At 41.4% G+C, this 15,832-nt stretch overlaps 1 protein-coding gene across 1 annotated transcript in view; it reads left to right on the forward strand.

Annotated features, from left to right (window-relative positions):
* The window catches only part of ADAMTS19 (ADAM metallopeptidase with thrombospondin type 1 motif 19), a 286,395-nt gene that overhangs the window by 256,414 nt on the left and 14,149 nt on the right, over nt 1–15,832 (forward strand). The gene's annotated exons all lie outside the window — the stretch shown is intronic.

Genomic DNA, 15,832 nt, shown 5'->3' on the forward strand with positions numbered 1-15,832 from the left:
TGAAGATTCAGCAATGTCCCAAATTCAGGAACAATGCAACTGCAAATAAAATGGAACTATACAGTCAAATTGTGACAAAAGAATAGAGTTTAAGTAGAAAATAGATATACTAAGCAAGTATAATGCTATGTCTACACAACACAACGTTTAGCGACACAGCTGTGCCACTACAGCCATTCCTAATTTTTTTCCTGTTGTTTTACTGTTCCATTGCTAGAATATATAGCCATGAAGTCATGGCATACATATTAATATGTCTGCAATGAAGGAAACAAATGGAAAGCTCAGATAAACATTAATCCTTGCTCACTGCTGTTGGTTTTTGAGTCAGAGGGTTCAGTGCAGCCTCTTGTGTTCACTGTTTTTGCTCTTTAGGATAATTCTTGACATTGACAGAAGGCTGTTCCTTTGAGCAGAGCCAAATTCCCCCCAAGTTTATGTCAAGACTTGGCTAGCGAAATTTAAATTACACTTCTCACACATTGAAACTGGAGGTATAATGTGATCCTTACTGGCTTTGCTGCTCCTCTTGAGCTCCTAAAACAAAATTTTAAAATTGAACTGGGGGTATTACTTAAGATATTATTAACGCAATAATGGAATTTAATTAATTTTAGAAGAACAAACACACACAGATCAGATGGTGATTTTTGTTTTCGTCATTTTAACAGTAACGCCAACAAGATAAAGAAGAAACTGGGTAAAAATGACAGCTGCACTAAGGTCCATGACACAACAGTTTTACTAAAATTCTGACTTTTTGTTTTAAAGTCTCCAGTATAATCGAGAATTTATGCTGAATTTAACTTCATAATAGCTCTTAGGGTATGAGAACACTGCAACTGGGATGTGTGATTCCCAGTACAGGTAGACAAATCAAATCCTTTAGCTAGTGTGCTAAAAATAGAAGAGTGGACATTGCTGCCCAGGTGGTGCTACCCAAGCTCAGACCCGCTATGTCCTAGGTACTTTCCAAAGACTTAAAAAGGATGGTCCCTGCTCCAAGGAGTTCACAATCTAAGGATGACTGAGTAGACAGAGGGGTACTGAAAGGACAATTTATATGCCATTTACATACAGATCAACTTGATTTACTATAGGTAGCACAGTGGAAGTAAGTCTTCAAGAGGGACTAAAATGTGGACAATGTAGGGGCTTGTGGATGAGCTTAGGTAGTCATACTGTGTATAGGAAGCTTGTCAAGGTTCCTTCCCCCCTCTGAACTCTAGGGTACAGATGTGGGGAACTGCATGAAAACCCCCTAAGCTTATTTTTACCAGCTTAGGTTAAAACTTCCCCAAAGTACAAACTACTTTACCTTTTGCCCTTGGACTTTATTGCTGCCACCACCAAGTGTCTAACAGATATATAACAGGGAAAGAGCCAGCTTGGAAACATCTTCCCCCCCCCAATCCTCCCCAAACCCTACACCCCCTTTCCTGGGGAAGGCATGATAAAAATCCTCACCAATTTACAAAGGTGAACACAGACCCAAACCCTTGGATCTTAAGAACAATGAAAATGCAATCATGTTCTTAAAAGAAAAATTTTAATTGAAGAAAAAAAGTAAAAGAATCACCTCTATAAAAATCAGGATGGTAAATACCTTACAGGGTAATCAGATTCAAAACAGAGAATCCCTCTAGGCAAAACCTTAAGTTACAAAAAGACACAAAAACAGGAATATACATTCCATTCAGCACAACTTATTTTATCAGCCATTTAAACAAAACAGAATCTCACGCATATCTAGCTAGATTACTTACTAAGTTCTAAGACTCCATTCCTTTTCTGTTCCCGGCAAAAGCATCACACAGACATAGAGAGCCTTTGTTTTTCCCCACCTCCAGCTTTGAAAGTATCTTGTCTCCTCATTGGTCATTTTGGTCAGGTGCCACTGAGGTTATTCTAGCTTCTTAACCCTTTACAGGTGAAAGGGTTTTTCCTCTGGCCAGGAGGGATTTAAAGGTGTTTACCCTTCCCTTTATATTTATGACAAAGCTGCATGGAAGAAGACCCAGAGTTGATTGTGTAAGAAGCTCACGAGAAGGTGGGATGTGGAGAGGAACAATATGAAGCTTGACAAGGGAGGATAAATAGGGAGAGGTAGAGTTATGTAGTTTTGAAAGTACAGTAACTCCTCACTTAACGTTGTAGTTATGTTCCTGAAAAAAGCTATTTTAAACAAAACCATGTTAAGCAACTCCAATTTCCCCATAATAATTAATGTAAATGGGGGGGGTTAGGTTCCAGGGGAAACGCACGCGCGAGCGCGCGCACACACACACACACACACACACACACACACACACACACACACACAGTATAAGTTTTAAACAAACAATTTAATGCTGTGCACAGCAATGATAATTGTGAAGCTTGATTGAGGTGGTAGAGTCAGAGGGTGGAAGAGGATGGGATATTTCCCAGGGAATGCCTTACTGCTAAATGATGAATTAGCTTTTGACTGAGCCCTCAAGGGTTGTTAATGTGGCCTCACACTCTACAAGGCAGCACGAATGGAAGGAGGAGACACAGCATGGTAGAGAGACAGAGACACACACCGTGTGTGTGTGTTTGTGTGTGAGTGTGAGTGTGTGTGAGAGAGAGAGAGAGAGAGAGAGATGCGCATTGCCCCTTTAAGTATGCAGAGCCCACTCTAAGTACACTGCCTTTTTAAGTAGATCAACAAGTTGAGACGACAGATGCTGCCTGCAAACTCCCTCCATCCTGAGCCTATCATGTATCCCCCCTGCTCTGTGGAGATGGGTAAAGGAGTTGTGGGCAGGAGCGGGGGGACATCCTGACATCAGCACCCCTCTTCTCCCTCCCCCTCCCCCCTGCACAGCAAGCAGTTTGCTCCCAGGAGCAGCCTCAAGGCAGAGGGCAGGAGCAGCAGACGGCAGTGGGGGAGGGACAGCTGAATTTCCCAGCAATTGATAGCCTGCTGGGCAGCTGCCACACAGGAAACTTAGGGGAGGTGCTATGGGGGGCTGCTAGTCCACCCTTGTTCCAAGCCCCCACCAGCTCGCTCCAACGGGCTGCTTTTTCTGCAAGCAGTGGACAAAGCAGGCAGCTGCCAAACAATGTTATAAGGGAACTGTCATAAATATAAAGGGAAGGGTAAACACCTTTAAAATCCCTCCTGGCCAGAGGAAAAACCCTTTCACCTGTAAGGGGTTAAGAAGCTAGAATAACCTCACTAGCACCTGACCAAAATGACCAATGAGGAGACAAGATACTTTCAAAGCTGGAGGTGGGGAAAAACAAAGGCTCTCTCTGTCTGTGTGATGCTTTTGCCGGGAACAGAAAAGGAATGGAGTCTTAGAACTTAGTAAGTAATCTAGCTAGATATGCGTGAGATTCTGTTTTGTTTAAATGGCTGATAAAATAAGTTGTGCTGAATGGAATGTATATTCCTGTTTTTGTGTCTTTTTGTAACTTAAGGTTTTGCCTAGAGGGATTCTCTGTTTTGAATCTGATTACCCTGTAAGGTATTTACCATCCTGATTTTTATAGAGGTGATTCTTTTACTTTTTTTCTTCAATTAAAATTCTTCTTTTAAGAACCTGATTGCATTTTCATTGTTCTTAAGATCCAAGGGTTTGGGTCTGTGTTCACCTTTGTAAATTGGTGAGGATTTTTATCATGTCTTCCCCAGGAAAGGGGGTGTAGGGTTTGGGGAGGATTTGGGGAGGGAAAGATGTTTCCAAGCTGGCTCTTTCCCTGTTATATATCTATTAGACGCTTGGTGGTGGCAGCAATAAAGTCCAAGGGCAAAAGATAAAATAGTTTGTACCTTGGGGAAGTTTTAATCTAAGCTGGTAAAAATAATCTTAGGGGGTTTTCATGCAGGTACTCTAGAGTTCAGAGTGGGGAAGGAACCTTGACAGGAACATTGTGCAACTTTAAATGAGCATGATCTCTAATTGATCAGCAACGAAACATTAACCGGGACGACTTTAAGTGAGGAGTTGCTGTAGTGACAAGAAGCTTAAGTTTATTACAAAATTCTATGGGAATCCAGTGGAGGGACTCAAAAGGGAATTCTGTGAGCAAATCAATGGGCAAGGAAGATGAATTTAGCCACAGCAGTTTGTAAGGATGGAAGGGGGGAACTGTAATAATCATCAAGGTAGGATATAATGAGGGCCTAAACTGGATATTTCACCATAGGAATGGAGAGAAAAAGATGGATTAGTGATGTTGACAAGGGAGAAGCTGCAAGATTTGGAAATAGTATGGTTGTATTGGGAAAAGCAAAGTGATGGGCCAGAGTGACCGGGATGATAGTGGTTTTGTCAAGAGTGATCAGAAAAGAGAAGAAAGGAGAAGGTTTGGGGAGGGGGGAGATAAGAACTCATTTAATTAAACTGTCACAGTGAACTCCAAACTGCACCTGAGTTTTTATGTAGTCATCCAACTGCACTACCATGGATGAAGTCCGTGGCTCAGTCCGTTTCAACTGATATGTATATCACTGTGTATGTGTAGTGCCTTGTGGAAATCCAAGTGAGAACAAGTTCATTCTCAGTTAACTAAGAATTGGCTGGGGAAAGACTGAGCAGGCAGAATAACCCATGGAGTGATCTTCCAGTTGAGAACTCCAAAACATTGCTGAGTAGTGCAGAGTTGAGAGAGCTCATTGAGCCACAGATTGTCTCTTTGTTCCATGTCTTCCCTGGGGATGTGAGAGGGCAGGAGACCACCAGGTGATCTCCCCAGGACCTGGAAAAAAATGAAGAAACCAGGAATTGCCCTATTCCCCTGCTACAGTGGCCCATGTAGACTAGTACTGCAACTACCATGGCCTGAACTGGAAGGAGAGATGTGACTAGGATCAGTGAAGGCTTGTTAGAAGGATGTGCACGAACCTCCTGCTCCCACAAGCCATCCTTGACTGCCTACTTGTCTGCTGCATCACTGGCAGAGAGGAGGGCCCACTCCCAACATGCAGCCAGTTTATACAACAATGTAGGGATGCTACATCCTCTGCTGCCTTGCAAAATGGGCCCAGATTTGGCCAGTTGTCTCTCAATTTTTAAACCTCTGTAGAGTCAAAAAACATTCAGTCTTGACATCTACTGCCTTCATACTTGGTGTGTGAAACAGTTCTTGGTACAGAGGGGGAAGAGTGAAAGAGAAGTGCATTGTTTTTGCTATCTGTTCAAGAATCTAGGAAATTCAGCCTTTAAACTGTGCAGAGTGCTTCTTTATAAAATGGATGCAAATAGTCTCCTTCAATTGAAATGTAAAGAGAAACTATTGGGTTTGTAATATTATTTAGGAGATTAGTTGTACTGAGAAAATAATTAGCCTTATTTAGTTCTTTGGTTCCTAATCCAGAATTATTAGCTCTTTTAAATTCTGGGAACAGAACAGTGCTGGCCACATATCAAAATATGACATTATTACTAGATTTATGGAGAAAGATCTAATGTGACTTTTTTGTGAAATAATAGAAGTAAAAAATAACCCTTGCATCATTTTAATAACTTTTATGTTAACTGAATTATACAGTTAGCTTCCAACAAATGAGGTATGTCTTTATTTTCAGAAATGATGAATAAGCAAATAAGTCACACTGTCCATACAATCAAATAAAAGGGGGAGTTGTTTGTTCATTTTCATCTTATCCTGTAACACTAGCATAATTTGTTTTAGACTAAGCTTTTTTATGGATCAGTTCAAAACTACTTTGTTAGTTTCTGCCTGGAATAAATGTAGTGTAATGTTGGGTTACAAAACAAGAAAGAGAGAGAGAGACATCTACAGCACACAGATGAATTATATAGGATTTTAAAAGTGTATGCCTATTTCATATTATATGTGCATAGAATCCCAGTAAAAGTAGGATATTTCAATAATCTCATTTTAGTAAACCACCCTGGGAGCTACCATGTTGTGTTCTATAATTAGTAGAAGTCTTCTCAGTGAAATTGAGGCTTTCAGGAATGACAAAGTAGTATCCAAAAGTAACAATTGGCCATAGCTCTGTATTGTCTATCAAAACTGTTGGATCTGTAAGGAGAAAGGGTTTTATTGTTATGCATTTTTGTTGTGAGAGAGTCTCAAGGTTCCAATCTGGATGGGGAACCCATTGTGCTCCAAACTGTACAAACACACAGGAAGACAGTCTCTGACCCAAGGGGTTTATCATCTAAGACAGGAGTTCTCAAACTGTGGGTCAGGACCTCAAAGTGGGTCGGGACTCCATTTTAATGGGGTCACCAAGGCTGGTGTTAGCCTGGGCCCCAGCAAGTCTGAAGCCCAAGCTCTAACACCCAGGACTGAATCCCAAGCCTCACCACCCAGGAGTAAGGTTACATGCCTCCCACCCAGGGCAGAAGCCTTTGGACTTCAGCTTTGCCCCCACCCAGGGCGGTGGGGCTTGGGCAGGCTCAGTCACCGGTCCCCCTTCCTGGGGTCATGTAGTAATTTTTGTTGTCAGAAGAGGGTCACGGTGCAATGAAGTTTGAGAACCACTGATGACAAGTGACATACTAAGAGTGGCGGAGAAGGAGTCAATCAGATATATACCCTTTGTATACATTTTATATATTTTTTTTAAAAAATAGTGAAAAAACCCTTAAGTACAGGTGACTCTGACTCTTTCTGTTCTTTCTTTTAGGCTTCATGAAAGTGGGCATCAAAGAGGGATTTGAAGGAGGACAGGTTATGGCAATAGATCAGTTTGGGAAGGGCATGTGTGTGGGGGCAGCATCAAAAAAGGTGCAAAGACAGCTATGGGAGAAGTGGGCAAATGGGTGGTCATGGAGAACAAGAGCCAGGGCAATGCAAAAGGAAAGGAGAGCAGATAAGTACAAAGAGGCAGATCTGTAAAGGTTAGAAAAGATGTTTGAACTTGATTTAATGAAAAAGAGATAACGAGTGAAGAACGTCGAAGAAGGGGTGACATGGTCCGAACAGGCAAAAAGGATGATCTTTGCAATGGAGTTTGAATTCACTTCAGTCATGTAAGGGAGACAGGCTGAAATACAGAATAGTATCTCGGTAAAGAGGGCAGGAGTGAAAAGGTAAACTTCTGAGTTATCAGCATAAAGATGACAGCTGAAACCATGTGAGTGCATGATAACATCATGCAAGGAATCGGGGTTTTGAGATAGATGAAGGTACTATGTATTTTTTACTCACCTCTAATAAAAGGAGAATAAGAGTGGATACTGAAAAATAATTGAGAAATTATAAAAATATTCTGTAGAAGATCTTTAAAAATGTATCTTTGTTTCAACATGTAAATAGTAGTATATATGAGTTTATTATCATTTTTTTATATATATATATATATATATATATATATAAATTTTGAATCACAGGGCAATTTTACAAATTTCCTACACTGTCCCTTCCAGTCTGCTAGAGCCACATCCTGAGTTCTAACTATAGCTTGAAACTTTAAACTATGTAGTCTGGCTTCCATTTTCTCTACTAAAGTTTGTCACTTTTTAAAATTGACATTGACAGGAGTGATTGGACTCTGTTACTAATCTAAGTAGAAATGCCTGTATAATCAACACAGACTTTTGCTTGCAGTAAAGCAGCAGCAGAAACCCCTTCAGTTAGTCTATGAGAATTTAAAGATATTTATTACAATATGGTTTATCTTAAGGTGAATGTGTTAGAGACAGAAACATCAGATGAACTTTATTTTGTATTGACTATAGTTTGAAATATAATTGTCCTTCTATATTCTGTACAGATATCCTGCTAGTTATTTATTTGTCATATTTTTGGAATATGATAGTTGTTGTTTTAATGCTGTATTAGACTCAGAAATCTAGCTAATGATCCCAGTGAGCCAAATTTGTTCCAATACAAATTACCCAGTAAAATGTCACCAGCTAGGGCCTATAATTTTTTGTCACACAAAGTATATCTCAGAATTAGGTGTATTTCATTTGGCTAAAATACAGTATGTTACATGATTCAGTTTTGTAATTTATATAACCATTGTATTCATTAATTAAACTGGGTTCCTCAAAACTTTGTCAGATATGAGTATGTGAGGCAAAAAAGGGTATTTTTCAGTGGCCAAAGGATAAGTCTGAGTTGGAACAGCCTGGGTCGGTCCTTGACACAGACAGTGGTGGTTTAAGTTAAATCAACAAAAAGGCAGTCTATAAACATAACATAAATGAGACCAAAAGAAAGCCCTTGGTCCTCAGAGCTTTTGTCCCCATTTTCTTCCCTTGTAATCCGGGGGGAGGATTTACCTAGCTCAGAGACAGCCTAATGCTGGCTCCTCTGGCAGTCTGACAGCGAGTTGTTGCTCCCTTGAAACCTCAAGCTCTCATCCTCATTAGCAACAGCAATGCTGAGGCATGTCTAGTGGAGCCCCGGGGATATCTTTGGAAGCTATTAGTTGGCATTCAGGGCAGAAGGCACAGAAATCTTTGGTCTCTTTGTGGATACTGGGCCACAAAAAAGAACCAAAATTCTGGACCTAGTTTTGTCTTTTCCCCAATGACCTTTACAGGATATGGATTATACCAAGTGAAGGAGTTTGCTGCGATATATTCCAGGCACCAGAAATTGTGTTTGAACCTCCTTCATCTGCTGGTCTTGATCTACCTAGTATAAAAGGTCTGTCTTGAGGGCAAAATGTGGATATTGCCATGACCTCTGGAGTTCTACTTCCTCATCGTTAATCACAGCCATCTGATCACGTAGTTGGCCCAAGGTCTGGTCAGTTTTTTATTCCAGTCAAAAGTCTGAGAAGACAATCAGCATCTCAGGGTTTAACTATGGCCTGGGGGGGTCTCCCACCAAGCTTGTGGAGAATGTTTCCCATAGTCCTCTTCTCTGATTTGGCTAGTTCCTGGGTCTGAGTGCTCTGCTACACCTATGGCTGCAGTGGCTTTATTCACTTCTTGTCGTTCCTTTCTTTCTATACCCCTCTCCTGCTAAGATTTCTTGTTCCAGAATCAGTAGAAAAATATTTAGAAAAAAGAGTCCCCATGTTATCCCACAGGCTAGCATCCTCAGGGGTAGGACCTGTAGGAAGCTTCAGTAGCAGCTCAGGAAAGCATAGCCAATCTCATCCTCATATTACCAGAAAGGGTAGGTCTTGGGGGACACACACACCTCCAGATGCTCTTCTATCCCACAACATTCAGTTGCATTGTGGTGCTTGGATAGTGTCTAACATATCTGTGGATGCAAATTTCTCCTATTGTTGGTCACCACTCTGCTTCCACGAGTTCTCAGATGAATGTCTGGATACCACCAGAGTCTACAAGAGCCAGAGTTTCCTTGTCATTGACTTTTACCATACTATAAGTTTTTTCCTGGGCCCCTTCTCCAGGCCCTATTTTCTGCCATGCGATTGACCAAAAACACATTCCTTGTATGGATACTCCATATACATATGCCCCAGTTGGACACAGGAGAAACAGACAACTGCATCCTGTCACAGCCCGCTACTTTGGTTGATCTCTTCCTGTGAAGATTTAGGGTATCCCCGTGCTTGGGCAGGTGGCTAGCAAAGGTCTTGTTGTATGATTGGGGGTATCCATCTGTTATCTGGGAGGGCCTTAGGAGGGTCACAGACTTTGGGCTCTTTCTGATGCCCAGGCATGTGCTAAGGCCTTCTTGGGACTCATCCAATGTAATTCCCTTCTCTCCCTGGACACACATTTCTCCTCCTTGCTGTTCATAGTGGTCTATGGTTCCTCTCCATTGGCCTCTCAGCAGCTTTACCAGTCAAGGAGTCTTCCACGAGCTTCCTACAGCTTTTTCAGTTGGTGTCTGCAGACCCAATCTTAACCTGCCAGTAGGAGGATCTGTATGACTTGCTTGAGGATAATCAGCTCCACAGCCTGGGGTCTTCTCCAGATTCCAGCTTTAATCAGTACCAGCAGAAGCCCTTCAGCTTCTGGGCCACCATTTGAGGCCTGGCCTTGGGATTGTACTCTCATCTGGAAGTGCTGATGGTAGGTTATGCCTAATCAGTCCAATATAGCTTAATCAGTTTAGTCTTGGGCAAGATGAATGGGTAGCCATTCCATCAAGACCTTGGTATGCTGCCTGACCTTCCCCCCCCCCCTTCAGCAAGACAGCTAGCCTGATGGCCCATTTCTCTAGAGGCCATTGTGATGGTGTTGCTACTTTCTCAAAGGTTATGTGGAAGGAGTCTGTGTCATCATCTGCCATCATCTTGAGAAGCATCAGGGCCAAGGGCATTCCCTGAATCTAGGGAGGTTTGTCTCCTGACATTGAGGGATTTGAGCAGCTTTTTAAAGTCAGCAGGTCAGTTATATATTATAGTAACTGTTAGTGCATAGTCATCTGCTTGAACAGCTGCTGTAGTCACAACTCTTGCTGTGTTTACAAATAGGCTAACCACCGTAGGAGCTGATTCATTTCTATGGCGATTTTTGTTTGTTTGTTTCTGCCCTTTCAGGGACTAAAAATCCCATTTCTGGTACCACATGTCAGCAGCCAAGAATACAATCTTGGGCAAAGTCCTAGTTTGAACAGCCTGGGTCACTCCTTGACCCAGGCAACGGTGGCTTACATGAAATCAACAAGAAAGCAGAGTGTGTAAACATAACATAAATAAGGCCAAAAGAAAGCCCTTCGTCCTAAGAGTTTTTAACCCCGTCGTCTTCTCTTACACTCCTGGAATCTAAGCAGCTCAGAGACACCCTGGTGCTAGCTTGTCTGGCAGGGACTTGTTGCTCCCTTGAAATCACAAGTTCTTCTGCCCTCTTTCTTCTGTTTCTCCCTCTTTATACTTGGGCTTGTTTGCTGAGGCAGCTGAAGTGTGTCTCTACATAAATGACCTTTCTCACAGCTAAGCTGGCGGGGCAGGAGTGCTGGTTTTGCTGTTTGTAGGAAAAACAAAGGGTTCTCAATTCCTGCCTGCCTGTGTTTTGTGTTGGGTTTGTAGATCCCTTCACAGTATTCTTTAAAAAAACAAAACAAAAAAAAAATACCAAGAAATTTACACACATTCTTCTGTTCCAAAAATCAACCTCAAACAAGCATCAAGAAATGTAGCCCTGAGTAGCTTTAATTTATGGGATGAGTTTTAACTTCCTCATAGCTAATTTTCTTCTCATGGTCCACTGCAGATACGTGTAGATACTAAACTGTGACCACATTTGTACATTAATATGACATCTTGTCTTCTCTTCAAACACTAAATATCTACATAATGTTTATTTTAGTACCTCACAACACATAATTGCCCTTTTAATATAATGCCCTAAGTACTTCAAACTAAAGTCCTGTTCTGACCCTTCCATTGATGTTAGACTTAGTTTTCTTGTAATGGCAAAAGTTGTGAAGTTTCTAGTTGAAGAATAAAATAAAGGTGTGTGTGATTGTGGAACTTCTGGTAGAAGGCATCATGCATACTTTGAATGTATACTGTGACGGGGCAAGGCCAGATGGCTATAGAAAAGTAGTGGGAGATAAATATATTAGCTCCAGGCTAAAAAAAAAATCCCTGGTACCAGGTTAAGTGAAATAGCATTCTCCCTGCCTTCTGGAGCAGCTTTCATGTTGATTGGGACACCTGAAGCCAATCAGGGGCTGGCTGAAACTAATTAAGAGCCTCCCAGTCAGTCAGGTGGGTGTGCATGTCAGGAACTGTGGGAAGAAGTTGCCCTGTTGGAGAGGCTGAGTAGTACATAGCATATCAGGCACAAGGAAGGAGGCCCTGAGGTAAGGGTGAAGTGGAGCTTGAGGAAGTGAGGACTGCTGTGGGGGAAGTAGCCCAGGGAATTATACATGTCATGTTTCTAAAAGGTCAGCTATCATAGCTGATACTATTAGGGTCCCTGGGCTTGAGCCCAGAGTAGAGGATGGGCTCGGGCTTCCCCCGCCACACCTTTGTCCCCTGTTTAATCACTGAGACTGGGAGACAACAGACTGTGCAAGGAAGGATAACTTCTCCTCACTTCCCTCGCTGGCTTATGATGAAAATGGCTCAGTAGACTGTGACCCTTGTCTCTAGAGAAAGAAGGGTTACATGGAGGGTCACAGTGAGCCTCTGAGGCTAGCAAAATCTGCCAGGAAACGCAGGGCCCATGGAGGCAAGGACAGAGCTTTGTCACAATACATAGTGCCATCACAAATACTAAGCACTACGAAACATACAAAGAACAAATACAATTTTCATGAAAATGTAGGTCAAAAAGAAAAGGAGTGCTTGTGGCACCTTAGAGACTAACAAATTTATTTGAGCATAAGCTTTCGTGAGCTACAGCTCACTTCATCGGCTGCATCGAAAGCTTATGCTCAAATAAATTTGTTAGTCTCTAAGGTGCCACAAGTACTCTTTTTCTTTTTGCGAATACAGACTAACACGGCTGCTACTCTGAAACCTAGAATAGGTCAGTTATTTTTAATAATATTATTACATTGGCATATGCTTGAATTATATAAATATGATTGAAGTCTGAATTTTGAAAGAAATTGGGATATCAAAAAAAGAAAAAAAATACTAATATTTTTTTAAAGGGGGTTACTTCAACTACCTATATACAAGCTGTGAAGGTCATATCAAGAAAACTATTGGAGATGCAAGATACTGTATTAGTTCTTGGACTAGCTTGTTCTAGACCTACAAGAAGAAAGGCTACTCTTGTACAATGTAACACACAAGTTGTTTCAGGAAGTGTGGGTGAGCCACTAAGTGACCAGAGGCTACAGTATAATTAATTTTGACATCTTTGTAGGGGGAAACATCATAAAATTGAATAGCACTGTGATATTAAAGTTCAAGAAATTGCCTTTTTTAAAAAAGAAGGGAATTAGAAATAGCCTAAAGGGAAAAGATAGGAAATTAGAACCAGCATGAAGACTGTTAAAAAATACCGTATTATAGTTACCAAACAAAGCAAAATACAAAGTGGAAGAGAGGGGGAAAGTGTGGTTAAACAGCAGGTACAAGTCTCTATTTAGATCAAAAATATTTTTTTAAAAGAAGTCCAGTCCAAACTATAATAGAATAGAAAATAATTTTGACAAAATGTAGTTTAGGAAGTGCAGCAGGGTCAGTCGCTTGCCATGCGCCCCCTCATGGCCAGAGGTCACTCTGTGGCACTCTGCCTCTGAGTCTCCCACTTCAGGGCTCCTTGAGAACACATGCAATTGGTCCCCTTCTCTCCTATGTCTCACTGACCCATGCACTCTATTTTTTTGATGTCTTCTGTGAGTTGTCCCCAAGCGAGGTTCACCCTTAGGATTTTTGAGTGAGCGAGTAAAACTTAATTGACTAATTGTGTGCCCCTATTACACTTAATTGATCCATTTTAAATACAAATGGTGGGGTGTCTTTGAGTCCTACCAATTTCCTTTGCTACAGGAAAGGAGGAGCCTAGCTGTTGTGGGGTTTGTTCAGTGCTGTCTGGCAACATCTGGACTTAACAGATAGCATGAAGCAAATGAGGGTGGAGATAGATGTTTCTGGAATTTTTAGGAAAGTAGTTGCAGCTTTATTTAACACATTTAACAGGCAAACCATATAAGATCACTCCTGATGGGTAATCTATACTCTAGCTGCAAAGATGGAAAAGGACAGGAAGTAGACAATCCAGGCTGCCTTCCTGCGACCCCTGGAGGCTTGCATCCAGAACCTCCCTAAATCTCTAGGACATGACCAGCCTACAAAAACCAAGGCCCATCTAACCAACTTATTCTAGGGCTTCCCAGTCTCAAGATCTTGGTTTAGATGTAAAGTGAATCTCAATGGAGTGCATTCAGAAATAAAGTTTATTACTATTCCTGTAGCAGTACTACCATTTTACATACACTTCCTGAAGGCCATTTAGTATGAGGGAATTCTGATTCCTTTTCTTGCTTCTTTACAGTATGAATTTGTTTGCTGTATGGGGTGGAGTTAAGATTGCAATGGTTATTTAGGTGGGACTTTGTGGCATCTTACTGAAGTGCAACACTTTCTCTAAACTTCCTGGGATTCTGATGTTTGTTTGGGTTTTTCCCTCAAATCTTAATATTCTTGAAAGGTATTATGTCTGTAACCATATCTATTTTTTGTGGGGGGATTTGCCCTTTTTTTAAAGGTCCTGTGGTCCACTGGAGAGGAGCTCTGTTCCATCAGGTCCTCCAAGGGCTGTAATGTCCAAACTTTTCAGCATGAGGGTTAAACATAGTATGTCCAAAAGGTCAAGACACCACAGTCAATAATGTGGGGCAAATCCTCTGCCCCATTCTCCTCCTTTTAGTCCTACTTAGACAGACAGTGTTAAGTTATCCATGGAGGAATCCCTATGGGTAGTATACCCAGCTCTTACATTTTCCTCTCTGCACTGCATGGTACAGAGTGCAGTTCAGGAGTTTGGGAGTGGCTAAAATACACTGGTCATCAGCTATCCCTATCTGACATGTGGTCCCTTTGGAAACAATAGCCAGATGGCTAACTTACAGCAGGCCCCTGACTGCTTTGATTTGACTTTCCTGTCACAGAGGATGAGCTCAATAAGCTGCTTATGCCTCTAGAGACTCTTTGGGGATTATCCCCCTGGCATACCTCAGGAGATCCATGGGAATGGGGGAATGTTTCCCTGTTCCTCTTTCCTTTTTTCATATAGATCTCAGGTGGTCTACAGGAAGAAAGGCTTGGGTGAGAATGGTGGTTGGAGGGAGTATACTGAGGGGGCATTCTCCTGTTTTGCTAACCTGGCTCATTTTAGGGAATCCAGGGAATGAAGAACCCCTAACCCTTCTCCCTAAGAAAGATGAAGGTGTTTTGGGTGTGAAGAGGGAAACATGTTAATGAACTAGCAAGGCTATTGACCTTACACCTGTTTTGAGCTCTTCCATCCTCTGATTATCAAGAAAGTGCAAAGCTTCAGGATCCTATTGAACTCATTTCTAGATACTGCACATAACAATAATGCCAAGAATAGCTATCACTTTCATCTTGCCAGGAGAGTACCTTTCACATGAGATCCTAGCTACTGAGATCTATACCTCCTAGCTGATTTCTGTAATTCTGAATAATAATGACTGAATAATGTTACATTACACAATGAAGCTCCAGCTTATGCAGAATACAGCAGCATGGCTCTTGAACAAGAAAAACATAACAAACATATCATACTCTCCACTGGGTTTCCACTGGGTACCAAAGAGAGTTCCAAGTACTGGTCCTAATATTTAAAGCCCTTAGTGGAATAGTGCTTGTCTGTTTTAAAGGCCAACTTTTTATCCACAAACAACTAAGACAGCTTTTCTCCTTGGGAATGTTAACACTGATGGAGCCCAGATTCAAACTCTCAAAAGCAGGGGCTGAGGGTTATTCCATGATAGGCTGCATCTATAGTGTTACTTACCAAGATAAGATGGAGCCCAAAGTCTGGCTACAATACAGAAGACACTTCTCTGCAGCAGTTGTCTTGCACTAATGAAAAACAGGAAATACAGTGAAAAAGGTACAGAAAAGGGAAAGGAAACATGAAAAAATGCAAGTAAAAGTGGTTAAAAATAGGAAGGGGCCAAAACGGGATTTTACAGCTAAACTTTCATAGCTAAACTTGGCATCTTGATACAGAGGTGATGGGTCTGTTACAATTGAGTGTGGCAAAGATCTTCCTGCAATTGAGGCATGAAGGAACTCAGACTGCATCATGTATTTGGATTCATTATTCCCCCTTCCTTGTGATTAACTGATACACAAATATTGGTACAAATAAAGTAGATATAGTTTGGGACATTAAACAGCTGTAGCAAAAGCTGAATAGTTTGATGAACTTTTGTGGATATTTTTAACCTCCATTTAAACAAAACCATTTATACAAACAAGTACACTGTGTGGTCTAATAACAGCCCTCAAAACCAA

The sequence above is a fragment of the Dermochelys coriacea genome, chromosome 5 (genome assembly GCF_009764565.3).
Source record: "Dermochelys coriacea isolate rDerCor1 chromosome 5, rDerCor1.pri.v4, whole genome shotgun sequence".
Lineage (NCBI taxonomy): Eukaryota > Metazoa > Chordata > Testudines > Dermochelyidae > Dermochelys > Dermochelys coriacea.